A 14260-nucleotide genomic window follows, 5' to 3' on the forward strand; every position below is an offset into this window, starting at 1 on the left:
GCATGGTGTAGACTTTGATGAGGTCTTTTCTACTGTGGTTAAGATGACCACCCTGCGCTTGGTCTTGGCTTTGGTTGCTCAGCTTGACTTAGATCTATATCAGATGGATGTCAAGACGACTTTCTTACATGGGGACTTGCATGATGAGATCTATATGGAGCAGCCTAAGGGCTTTGCAGAACCTAGCAAGGAGCACCTAACGTGCAAGTTGAAGAAAAGTCTTTATGGCTTGAAGCAGGCACCTAGGGAATGGTATCATAAGTTTGATGCCTTTATGCAGTCACAGGGCTACAACAAGAGTGCTATGCATCCGTGTCTGGAGCCCCAAGAGGAACGCCAAGGAAAAGAGAATTCTCTTGTAAGAAAATCTATCTTGTAACATCAACAAGCTTGTTTATTAGGTTTTATATGATCATAATGAAGAAAAGAACACCAGGCAGTACGACAAATCTTCATGGAGCATCATGTAGATCTCCCACGGATTTGATAGAATCAACCATATTCTTCAATGTCTTCACAAAATCCATCAATATCACAAAGAAAGCAAAGGAATACACCATCTTTGAATGGAAATACATCACATAGTATTCATCTTCAATATATTCATAGTCTTCTCTCTCAATCTCTCACATACAATCACTTTGTTTTAGTAGAATTGGCTATCTCTGACTCTCTCTCTCTCTCTCCATCAATAGTACATCATATCCTCACTACAATCTCTCATAATCACTCACAATAATCCTTATTAGGTCGTGGATACCCCTTCCAAGAGGTATGTCTGATATGAAGAGTCACCAGAGCCACTACAGTGTCCTTTCATAGCTCACTACTGTCACTTCACTCCAGTCTTTACTTGAGTCTTCAGCAGCTACTTCTTTCACTTCTTTTAGATCTTTTGCACTTGTATTCACCTCTTTCCAAGGTTAGAAAACTTTTCGAAGCTACACTCTCATCCAACAGAACATATACAGAAGCATACAAAACAGTCTACATAACAGTCACATTACAGTACCAGAACAGCTACGATACAAAGACAGTACAAAGATAGAAGCTCTACAGAAGATCTACAGAAGGTTATAGAAGGTCATCAAAACCTCATAACTCATACTCAAACAATTTCAAACCATAAAAAACTATTCAATAATCTTTCACAAGATCTCAATCTTCATCAATCATCAATCCATGCTTCATACAAAAAGAAAACAGAACAAAACAGAAGCTATACAGAAGGTATATATAACCAATCAAAACCTATCAAAACATCATCAGAACCTCATATCTCTACTAATAAACATCATGAGCTTACAAAACATAATCAATATCATCCAAAACACTCTCAAACCACTTCCAAACCAATCAATCATCTCATAAAATCAACCATTCAGCTCTCAAAAACAATAAAAATCAACCAAAAAATAGGTCATTTCAACACTCAACATAAACATGGAGCCCCAAGAGGAACACCAAGGAAAAGAGAATTCTCTTGCAAGGAAATCTATCTTGTAACATCAACAAGCTTGTTTATTAGGTTTTATATGATCACAATGAAGAAAAGAACACCACGCACAACAAATCTTCATGCAGCATCATGTAGATCTCCCACGAATTTGATAGAATCAACCATATTCTTTAATATCTTTACAAAATCCATCAATATCACAAAGAAAGCAAAGGAATACACCATCTTTGAATGGAAATACATCACATAGTTCTTCATGGTCTTCTCTCTCAATCTCTCATATACAATCACTCTGTTTTAGTAGAATTGGCTATCTCTGACTCTCTCTCTCTCTCCATCAATAGTACATCATATCGTCACTACAATCTCTCATAATCACTCATAATAATCCTTCTTAGGTCGTGGATACCCCTCCCAAGAGGTATTTCTGATATGAAGAGTCACCAGAGCCACTACAGTGTCCTTTCATAGCTCACTACTGTCACTTCACTCCAGTCTTTACTTGAGTCTTCAGCAGCTACTTCTTTCACTTCTTTTAGATCTTTTGCACTTGTACTCACCTCTTTCCAAGGTTAGAAAACTTTTCGAAGCTACACTCTCATCCAACAGAACACATATAGAAGCATACAGAACAGTCTACAGAACAGTCACATTACAGTACCAGAACAGCTACGATACAAAGACAGTGCAAAGACAGAAGCTCTAGAACCAATCAGAACCTATCAGAACATCATCAGAACCTCATATCTCTACTAATAAACATCATGAACTTCCAAAACATAATCAATATCATCCAAAACACTCTCAAACCACTTCCAAACCAATCAATCATCTCATAAAATCAACCATTCAGCTCTCAAAAACAACAAAAATCAACCAAAAAATAGGTCATTTCAACACTCAACATATCCCCACACTTAATAAGGAAGCGTCCTCGCGACCCAGGAAAAAGGGAATACAAGTGCATTCAAAAGCTCAACTTTAATCTTCAATATATCTTCAACAACAATCCATCCAACCACGACCCCAACTTATAACCTGTATCTGATATAAAAATACAACGAAAGGAAAACCCTTTACACATTAACACTTCTTATCAAACTGAAAATCACAACAAACTTGTAAAGGATATAAGAGGCTTCTTCTTCTTCTTCTTCTTCATCTTCAATTCTTCAACCACGACCCCATCACCACAATTCTTCAAAATGTAGCTCGCACGAAAGCCAATCCAATAGGCAATCACCACGATCTTATTACATAAATTAACCCACAACACAAACACTACACACAATAGAACCATCTGAATGACTCCTCCAAAAAGAGAGATTTTATCATTAAAAATCATCCACCATATATTGGAAAAGATATCAATGAAGATGATCCCTCTTAAAAGATTGGTTATTTCGGAAACGATCCATAGACAAGGATTCATCTACAAATGTCTTGGGAGGATTCTGAAAAAACTGAAGGCAGCACATCCTTTCCAACAGGACAAGGTATCTGCTAGGCAAACAAAGGGCATGAAAATACAATATATCCAACTGCTGGGAATCAATGCTCACATTGACATTCATGCACAACTTTGGAATAGGCTTTGAATAATTATGAGAATGCCTATGCATATACACCAGATACCAAGCAAAATGAGCAGTCAATCTCATTGAAGGATCTAGAGACTGTGAATATTGCTAAGCAAAATGAATATAGTTCTGGTATGCTTGACTGGCAGCTGTCCAATCTCCTGGGATTATTGGCCAGTTGATCTGAGGCCTTGTAAGAGAATCATTCGAGCTCCATCCCCTTCTTCTGGAAATCTGATGATCAAACCTGTCATAGTCACTAACCAACTGAGGTGGATTAGGAATAGAAGTGGCAGGAGATGGAAGTGGAATAAGGAAAAGTGGATGAAGAGATGGGTAGGTAAAATCATAAAATGAAGAACAGTTTAATGAAGGAGTGGCTGAAAATTGTAGGGAATCACTTAGGAAGAGTGTTAACTGATAAATAGGAAAGGTAGAAGGTACATGAATGGATGGAGAAGGACATGGTGGAGAAGGGAAAAATACTCGATCCTCGATAAAAAAACAATATGTAAATATGGGATTTTGAGGAAAAGTTTGAGGTTGGAAAAGAAGGGGTAAGATGGTTGTGGAATTGGTTTGATAGAGGGAAAGATATATATCATAACGGTGAGCCATTTGTTGGTAATAGAGTAGGGTAGGGACAGAAGGTCCTAATATAGATCTTCTTTGATAGGCATCAAAAAAGGTAGAATCAAATGAATTATGTTTGGAAAGATAAGTTAAGAGATCCACCCTCAGTTGATTAGTGCTCTAGACATAGGTAGGGGCTATGTTCTGTCTTTGATTCAGGACCACAAAATCAATCATGGTATGCCAGGAATTATTAGGGCAAGTAGCCACTTTGGAGGAGTAACTCTGAAACATGTCATCTATTTGCAACTCCAAATGGTTGACATACAAAACAGCTTGTAAAACCATGTCTCCCACATACCAGGCCATATCCACTTCATCTGGAATCAACAAGTCTTCTCATAGATACATATATGACATCAACATGGTATCGGTCGTGATAGAATCTTCAAACACTATACGGACCACCTCTGTCAGCAACTCATGAGACCAAGCCCCACTCCAACCATCCTCTGGAAGAGGTAAATCCATCATGGAAAGCTTCATATAGAAGGCCAACTTCTGTAATTGGTAGTGGACAAAGAAAGAATGGTCCGGAGGAACATATTCCTGGAATTGCTCAAATGTAGACCATAGCAAATTCATTCTGGATTGCAATCTTTCCACTTTATCTTGGAAGAGAGGACACAAGGTAGCCTGTCTCTGAAGAGCTGCCAAGTCCTGTTGTGAGAGAGAAGGGATCAAGGGAACATGAGGGCTTGGAGAAACAGACCGTGACTTTGCCAGTTGATCTTGCAACTGCTTGATTTGGGAAGCTTGTGATTCCACTGTGTCATTAGCAGTCTGTAAGGCTGAAAGTTTGACATCTAAAAGAGTTTGAAACTCCTCCGCTTCTTTGGACATCCTCTCCTTCTCCTCTGAAAGGCTAGTAACTTCTGATTGAGCATCTGTTAACTGAATCTTCAAAGAAGATATCTCATCTCTTTGGGTTGCAATCAGGTGGGTTTGTTGCTCCATCTGCTTAAACAAATCTGCTAGGGTATCCTTAGCAGAGGCTAACTCGGATGTTGCCTTATGCAACTGGTCCTTAGACTGCATCAGTTCTTCATAAAAGGAAGCGTACAGCTGTTCAACACAGACTGTCACTGACAATTCAATGGAACTCTGAATGTCTTTACAGAGGAAAGGAATGGCATCTCCCGAGACTAGACTGTTCAGTGAGGGGACTGATATATCCAATGAACCTTCTCGATGTGCTCTGAACAGATTATTACATGTGAGATAACCAGGGAGATCACTACCAGAGGTAGCATGAATGGGCACTGAAGGAAGAATTGAAGGAGCTTTATCCGCTACCCGCTTCAAGCGTTTGCGATGTATGACCAGGGGAGGCAGAGAATCCAAATCCTCTATATCAATTGGTTTTGACTCATCTGAAGGTGGAGGAGGAGGTACTGGATCAGATAGAGGAGGTGGAGGCACACTCTTCTGTAAACCTGAGTAGGTCAAGAAGGCAGACAAGTACGATCCATAGGTGACATTGGTAACATTGCCCCTTGTGACTTTGACGAAATGTTGATCCATCTTAGTGAGTAGATAAGTGCTCCAATCAATAGCTACTCCTTTTAACACCATCCGTGAAGTTGTAAAAAGCTCTTTGGACAAGTAAATGGGAACCTGTCTTGGAGAAACTGACAGACCAACTTCCACACAGGATTAGTGATCATGGAAAAGAAAACTCCTGAAGAGTTAATCACCTTCTTAACATCCAGAATTTCCCTTGTCTGTTTTTGTAACATCTTCAAAATCTATTCGTTAGAGAAAAGCTGGCGAGTTGTAACAAAGGGTTCACCTTTGGAGGGAAGAGACAGAGCCTTCCCTAGGCCTCGAGGTGTCAAAGTCATGGAAGTACCCTGGACCATTCCCGACTTCTTACTGTAGGAGGCGAGAAACTCATCACACATCGATGGATCCTCTAGAAGCAATGGAAAGGAGGCAGCCACAAAAGTAGTGAGGCCCGCCTTCATGAGAGGCTCAACAGTGAGTAGGGAAGAGTAATCCCTACTGACTAATAGGACATACTGGATAGGGGGAGGAGCGTGAGGCGCCATTCAGATGGTTACACACACACCACATACACAGACAATCAAGGAGAATGCCTGCAAAGCAATAGACAAAAACCAAGGATAAGATATCAACCAAAACGATAAAACGTGACTCGACTAACTATCCCCAAGCAAACCACAGCCTAGAAAAAATTCGACATGACCTCTAGACATATGCGACCGAAAGCTTCATGCTATGCAACATGCAAACACCCAAATCCCCGTATCAGGCAATAAAGAAAAAAACCTACACACCGTATCTTAACCGTAACAAAGAAACTGAACCAAAACATCACCACAACCCACACATATCAAGACCACAACTTTGATAAACAGGTTTGACCATGGAGACAACTCCGAAGACTTCGCATACCCATCCCACGAAACGAGTTCATTAAAAAGGGAAAATAAGTGTAGTGAGGGGGAATTAATTTAATGAAGGGTTCATTTTAATAAATTATTAAGAAAGGGTGAATTTTTATTAAGTGATAAACCTTAATAAAAAAACAACGGTTCCCTCTTAAAATTTTAATTACCAATTATTAGGTTAAAGCGGTGCTTTAATCCGAATCCCCGACTTCGATACCCAAACTGGGTCTCTAAATGCAAGTTCATTTATTAAAAATTAAGGTGATGTGGAGCGTTTTTTTGCCAGCGCGTGCTCTTGTGACGGCGGGTTCATGTAAATTAAAAATATTAAAGTGCTTCTTAAGCACACTTAGCACGTGCTAAGTGAACGGCGGGTTTATTTTTATTAAAAAATGGTGTGTTTAGCGCGAATGCGCGTGCCATGGTGGTGTTTAGGGTTCATTTTTTAAAAAGTTAATCGTGAGTTTTTGGGGTAGCTGAAAAAATATTTAAAAAAAAGGGAAAATACCTGGTAGTGGGTGTATGTAAATGCAAAGAATGCGCTCTCCTCAATCCAAAAATATCTAGATTTTTTTCTAGATGTTTATTTGGTGTTTGGATGAAAAAGGATTTTTTTTTTTGTTTGATGAATTTAGGTGTTTAATGAAGTATTTTTACAGCTTAGAAAATAGTCAACAATAAGTAAAAATGTAAAGATAATTTTTAGGAAATTTCTCGAAATTAATTTGGAAATTTTTAGCATTTTCAATGGATTTTTTTTTTGTATTATTAAAAGAATTTTGAATTTTAAAATGGTCTGATTTTTTTTGTTCTGAAATTTCAATTTAAAAAAATAGTGCAATTTAGTACAGAAATATTGAGGATTTTTTAAAATTTTCATGTGTGTTTTTTTGTGATTTTTAAGAGTTTTTTAATGTTTTTTTTTAATTTCAATGTTTTTTTTAAAAGGTTTGCGGGTTTGCGAATTAGAAATCGGGGAAGATACCCAGAAATAGGCTGCGTGTCAGCTGCGTGTGAACAGCCAGCTAACAAGCTCCCGCACAGACCAGCTAGCACGCGTCCCCGCGCGTGAACATCCACTAGCGGTCGCCCGCACACGAACAATCACGAACACGCGAACACAACCACGCTGGCGTGTGTCTGCGTCGCAAGGGAGAACAGGGGTTTGGGTGGGGTTGTTTCCTGCGGTTCTGTAGGGTGGGGTGTTCTGCGGTGCTTCGGGGGAACAGGGGTTTGGGTGGGGTTGTTTGCGGGTGTGCCTGTGGGGGGGAACAAGAGCTTTGGTGGGGTTTAGTGGGTTATCTGCGAGGGAACAGGGGGGCTTATGGAGGGGTGTGGTGGGATTTTGGGGTGCTTAGGTGGGGGTGGGGAAGGGTTTGGTGGTGGGACTGGTGGGTGTGTGTTTGTGGGGGGAAGGGGGGCTTAGGTGGGGGGAGGAGTTGGGAATGTGTGATTGGGGGGAAAGGGGGCTTAGGTGGGTGTGGGTGGGTTTAATGTGATGGTGGGAAGGGGGGCTGAGATGGGAAGGGAGAGAGGGGGGCAGTTAGGGTGGGGAGGGGTCGGGGAGAGAGAAGGGTAGGGTGGGTGGGATAGGGAAGGGTGTGTGGGGGGGGGGGGGGGGGGGGGGGTGGGGTGCCTAGGGATGGGGTGGTGCCCGGGGTATGGGCACGGGGAAGGGGGTCATGGGGTGGGGTGCCCCAAGGGTGGGGTGCCCAAGGGGAAAGAATGGGCGGGGGGCCCAATAGAGAAAGGCATACCCCCTTCCCGCGCGTGTGCACGGGGCGGGGTAAAAAAATTTGCTATGACGGGATCGAAATAGCACCCGGATGGCAGGACGAGGCACGCGGAGGCGACCGGGGTGCGTGGAGGCGTAGGAAATCGAAAACAGGCGCGTTCACGCGCAAGACGAGTCGCGCGAAAACACGTAAAAAGAAAGAAAAATTAATATCTTCCAATCCGGTCATCAAAACAAAATGATGTAAAAACAAAAACTGGGCAGAACGACAGGGGGAAGACAGGAAAAATGTGCAACGGGAGTTTCGGGGAAAGACAGGGCATTCACATGCAAAAAATACAAAAAATGGGTCAAAAAACGCAATTAAAAACTAATATCGGAAGATCCGTGCATCGGAACGAGGTGTAGGAAAAAGAAAAAATGTGCAGAAGGACGTGCCTGACAATCCTATCATGTCAAAACATAGTTCCGACTGAGATAAGACGCGTTCACGTGGAAAAAATATATAAAAAAACCCGAAAATGGGATCGGAAATTAATATTGGACGAACCGCTCGCCGGAAGGACATGCGGTAACAAGGAAAAATGTCTGCAGGAAGGGATGGCACAAGGTTGTCATGTCAGAACGCAGTTTCGGCGGAAGTAGGAGGGGTTCACATGCGAAAAACACCAAAAATACACCCGAAAACACATTGAAAAATTAATAATTAAAAATCTAGAAGACGAAAGTGGGTGGAGGAAGAAAGAAAAAGGTGGGGGAAGGCACGGGGGACACGGCTGTCAAATCAAATTGAAATTCCGATGCAAACAGGGTAGGTTCACATGGAAAAATGTCAAAAAGACGCACGAAAAAGTCTTAAAAAACCGCAAAATTAATATTGGACAAACCGTGCATCGGAATGACACAGAGTAAAAAGAAAAAATATCAGGGAGAACGTGATTGTCAGGGCTATGATGGCAGATCACGGTTCTGAAGCAAGCAAAGCACGTTCACATGAAAAACCGGCTAATGTACGCAAAATGCTTCAAAAATTAATAACTCGAAAACCGTGCACCGGAACAGGGGTAGGGAAAAAGGAAAAATGGTCAGTTCAAAGGGAGGAACATGTTTGTAAGGTCAGACTGGAAGTCTGCTTAACGTAGGATGCGTTCTCATGAAAACACAGCAAAATAAGGAAATTAAGGAGAACTGCAAGGGAACAGCCCCGAGGGTGCGTGGAAAAGGGTAAAAGAAAGGCATGTCATACATGCATGAGTAGGTATGAGGGATAGGCAGAAGGGTATGCAATGTAGACGCGCAGGGACGCGTTCCCACACTTAAGACCATAACGGATAGGGTTAACCGAGCAACAGGGACCTAGGACCACACAACAGACCATCCACTAATGTCCCCACACTTAAAACATGACCGTCACTGAGAAACAAAAGGTGTAGGGTTAGAAAAACTTGGCCCATGTTGTCGAGAATCAAGGTTGATTGTCGGTGGCACGTCTAGTATTATTGTCGGTTGCAGGAGGTACCAAGGTTCACTCCAACACACGTCCTTCATGGTAGGGACCACGCGGCAGCACCCACGGAGGTAGCTGGTTGAAGGAATCGCAGGAAATTTGTCGATGATGAGGAATATTGCACTCAACTCACAGTCACTCAAATGGAATGAAAGAACTGTCACTCACCCCATGACTAATATCACTCGAGGAATAATGATTGAAACCCATATCTCATACCCGGTTGAGAAATCGACAGGGGAATGGTGCAAAGAAAGTATGCCAGGGTGCACAGTTGATGGTGCATTAGTGCGTCCAACCTGGCTGGCATAAGTGCAAGGAGGAAGGCAAGGGAGCCTTACAGTGCAGTGTACAGAACAGGGTGATGTGTCTTGTGAAGACGGTAGAGACCCATCCCGTGGGTGCATAGGGAAACGGGAATATACCTGACTCCAAGTGTCGTAACGTCCCTCAATCTCACGTCTCGGTAATTGATTGAAGAAAATCCAATCACACTCAACCCACCCTCTGTCTCACTCTTTGTTGATAGATACAGGAGGGCAGCCCTTTCCTGAAACCCATTGATGTTATCCTCACGGTCACTTGTGCAAAGGTTGTATGCCTTGTGCGCACTTGATGGTGCAACTGTGCATCGCGCCCTGTGCCGGCATACGGTGCGAGAAGAAAGGCCAGGGAGCCTTATGGTGCAGTGCACAGAAACAAATTGTGCTTTGTGCATTGAGAGGCCCAGACCGTGCATGCAACACTCCATTCACACTTCTCACCTCTCATTTGATTTAAAGGAAAAGACTGGTCGCTCGGCCCACCCTCTATCTCACACTCTATTGATGGTGACAAAGGGCAACCATACTCACTTCCCCATCCGATTAGGATGAAAGCTCACGTCACTCGATTGTTTGTCGATGAAGATCACGTTGTTAGTTGTTGAAGAGGCATACCCAGGGAGGTAGCCATCAAATCGAACGTTGTGTTGGATAGGAACATGGTGTCTGCTAGAGGACAGTTAGACACTCTCCAGAAAGACCCAGGACACAGCATACCAAGGGAGGCAGCTTCGGAATTGGATCCTGGGGATATCAATTGATGAATCCACTTTCTGGACTGCTGGGTGTTGCCACCTTTTCCACAGCCCGCTTCTCGCCCAAGGGTGTTAAACACCTTTTCTTGGAATGAGGCCTGCTATGACAGGGAATTGCTTCCTTTTCTCCCATAACAGATTTTTTAATATTTTTCTTTTCTTTTTTTTTCTTCTTTTTTTCTTGTTTTTCCCTATTCCCGAGGGTGTTTCCACCTTTTCTCAAAGAATAGGTCGGCATGACAGGGACCTAACTCCTTTTCTCCCATGACCAGTATGTATTATTTTTTCTTTTTTTTTTCTTTTCTTCAAATTAAGCAAGGGAATGGTAGAAATTCCACTTGTCAGAACCCACCTCGCCACTGTCGCTGGTGGAAAATAGAGGATAAGAGATCAAGGCTGGAAGGTGGGACTGAGGGGACTGAGGGTTGTGTCCATCTCATCAGGAGTGGTTGAAGAACAGCTATCAGAAGTAACATCATAAGAATGATAGTGCCACGCCAACGGGGGAAAAGGATCATGTGACTGTGATTGTCAAGATCCCCAAGGAGGAAAGTACTTCTTCAGGCGATATCCATTGATCAGGAAGGGATCATCAGAGGTATCAACGGTCTGCACTTGGACAGAGCCATTAGGGTTGATAGCAAGTACCTTATATGGGCCCATCCACCGCTGTTGAAGCTTGCCAGGAGATTTGCCAAATCGTGAATCATAAGCTAGGACCAAATCACCTTCTTTGAACTCCTTGTGCTTGATGAAGCTGTCATGGTAAGCCTTACGTCGAGCTTGTGTGGCTTCCATGCACTGTAGAGCCATCCTACGAGTTTCGTCCAAATATTCTAGGTGCAAGAGACGGCGTTGCAGTGAATCATCGTCCCCCAAACGCTCTTTGATAGCCACTCTCAAAGAGGATAATTCCAGTTCAACAGGAAAAACAGCTTCTGTACCATACACCAGCTGGAAGGGTGTCTGTCCTATTGCTACTTTATGGGAGGTTCGGTATGCCCAGAGGGCCTCTGTAAGTCGATCATCCCAATCACGACGATGTGCGGCAATCGTCCTTGTCAGAATCGAGTAGAGGATGCGATTTGTGACTTCGACTTGGCCGTTGGCTCTGGGGTAATAAGGAGTGGACTTGCGATGGCGGATCTTATACAGCTCTGTCAACTCTTCCATGACTTTATTAATGAAATACGTGCCTCTGTCACTTACCAGCTCTAAGGGACTGCCAAAACGGGTGATGATATTTTCGTACATGAAAAGGGCCACACTGTTACCATCTTCCCGCTATAGGGCTTTAGCTTCACATCACTTTGTGATATAATCCGTACATACGAGGAAGTATCGGTTCTGTTTCCTTCTGGTAGGAGGATCGATTGGGCCTATGAAGTTGATGCCCCACTTCTCAAATGGCTTCAAGGGAAGGATAGGTTGCAATGGCATGGCACTTGTTTTGGTGGGTTTCCCCATCCTCTGACAAGCATCACATCTTTTACAGTAATCATAGGCATCCTTGTGAATGGTAGGCCACCAGTATCCTGCTCCAGAGCCTTCCTGGATGTGGCTTCTCATGCAAAGTGGCCTCCACATGGCTCATCGTGGCAAGCCTTCAGAACAATCCCAATCTCATCTCCTGCAACACATCTTTTGAGCACTTCATCTTTGTCTTTCTTGTACAGTGCACTGCCTAACAGGGTATATGGGACTAATTCTAACATAAGCTTCTTCCTTTCCTGACTAGAGATACCAGGAGGGTATTGTTGGGTTGCCAGCAGATTGGCAATGTCTGCATACCAGGGAGTTACAGTTTCTACCAGGAATAGGGAAGCATCAGGGAGGTCTGGATCATCCTACTCCTCGTCTGCAGTCTGTGGGATACGCGACAGATGATCATCCAGAACATGGGAATGACCAGGTTTGGTAATTACCTCAAAGTCAAACTCCTGGAATAGAAGGAGCCATCTCATCATTCGTCCTTTCATGTCTACTTTGTTCATCAGGAAGGATAGGGCCTCATGATCCACATAAAATTTAAAGTGGGTGGACAGTATAGGTAGTGGCGAAACTTCTCTAGGGCAAACACCATTGCCAAGCACTCCAGCTCTGTCACTGTGTAGTTCCGTTCCCTATCAGTGACTTTTCGGCTTGCGTAATAGATCGGCTGATCCAGCTTTGAGGAACCCTTCTGGCAAAGAACTGCGCCTAAGCCTTCAATGGATGCATCAGTGTGTACATGGAACTCTTTCGTCCAATCAGGAGGTTGGAGAATGGGTGCCTCAATTAGACACTGCTTTAGAGTGGTGAAGGCTTTGTCACATTCTTCCGTCCAAGTAAACTCTGCTCTTTCCTCAGAAGCTTGTGCAAGGAGGTTGCCTTTGTTGCAAAATGGGCGATGAACCTTCTCTAGTAACCCACGTGGCCTAGGAATCCCCTCAACTGTTTGAGATTGGTGGGTGCTATCAGAGCTACAATCTTCTCAATCTTTGCAGGGTCTGTTGATATCCCTTGTGTAGAGACGATGTGGCACAACAGAACTCCAAAAGAGACCCCAAAGATGCATTTGTCAGGGTTGAGGGAAATCCCATACTCCCGGTATCGGTCAAAACATTGTTCCAGGTGTCCCTAGTGTTCACAGATCAAACTATAGACACAGAAGTCATCCAAATATACCTCAATAAAGTCGTGCAGATGATTTTGGAATACGGCCATCATGACTCGCTGGAAAGTAGTAGAGGCATTGCAGAGCCCAAATGGCATCACTCGGTAAGCGTAGGTCCCCCATTCTGTGGTGAAGGTTGTTTTGGATTGGTCTTCTTCCGCTATTTGCACTTGGTTGTATCCGTTGAATCCATCCAGAAGGGAATAAAGCTCATGTCCTGCCACTGTGTCCCACAGTTGCCCAGAACTTTTTTTATCCCTGTTACCGTCGCTATTAGCATCGCATATTTATTGCTCGCGTCGCTATTGTCGTCGCTATGCGTGTCGCAAATTTATTGGTTGCGTCGCTATTGGCGTCGCTATTAGCATCGCATTTGTGATGCTAATAGCGATGCATATAGCGACGCCAACGTTTCTATGGCGTTGTCAATAACGACGTTTTTTGCGACGACAGGGGCAAATTTTGTTATTTGTATTTTCGTCGCTTTAAACGTCAGTATAAGGTCTATATCTTGTAGTGGTTGAATTAGATCAATGTCCTATCCAACTAACATTCAATAGCCCTTCTAACCTTAATAATGATCCACTACCTTCCATATTTATCCCAACATCTCAAAGCGATGATAAATTTGTGAAGCTTCATCTACTTTTATTTATCACCTTGATCTAAGTGAATGTTTACTTCATTATTAGGTTGATCACTTGAGTCACATTATATCATAGTTTATGATATAAGATGCACCAATCATGCATATTTCCTTATCAACTTTTAATTATTACTCATAGATAGCAAGGAGAGGAGCCTTGACATGAGCTTGTCATCAAAGTTTAGATACTTGAATATTATCATCAAAGTTGAGATACTTGAATATTATCCATGAGTGTTTTCCACATTTATCTTCATCATCTCATTATTCACATGATACAGATAGCCACATATGTCCATCCATAAGGTTTTGTGCTTTTAATCATGTTCTTGTGTCATTTCTAAACGTCTTATAGTAGGGTCACTACCTCCACCTAACCATAAAGGATCATGGAGCCTATAAGAGGATCATGGGTTCTAAGGTGAGGCATTTTTTCTCATTCCTACCTAGATGCAAGTTTTATAAATGGATAGTTTCTCGCTTATCTCTTTATTTGAACAAGAGGTTTCCATGAATGCTACAAATCTACTTAATTGATTATCTGTTTAAAGA

Source organism: Lygodium microphyllum, chromosome 7, assembly GCF_053477565.2.
Source record: "Lygodium microphyllum isolate KBCC chromosome 7, Lygodium_microphyllum_v1.1.10, whole genome shotgun sequence".
Classification (NCBI taxonomy): domain Eukaryota; kingdom Viridiplantae; phylum Streptophyta; class Polypodiopsida; order Schizaeales; family Lygodiaceae; genus Lygodium; species Lygodium microphyllum.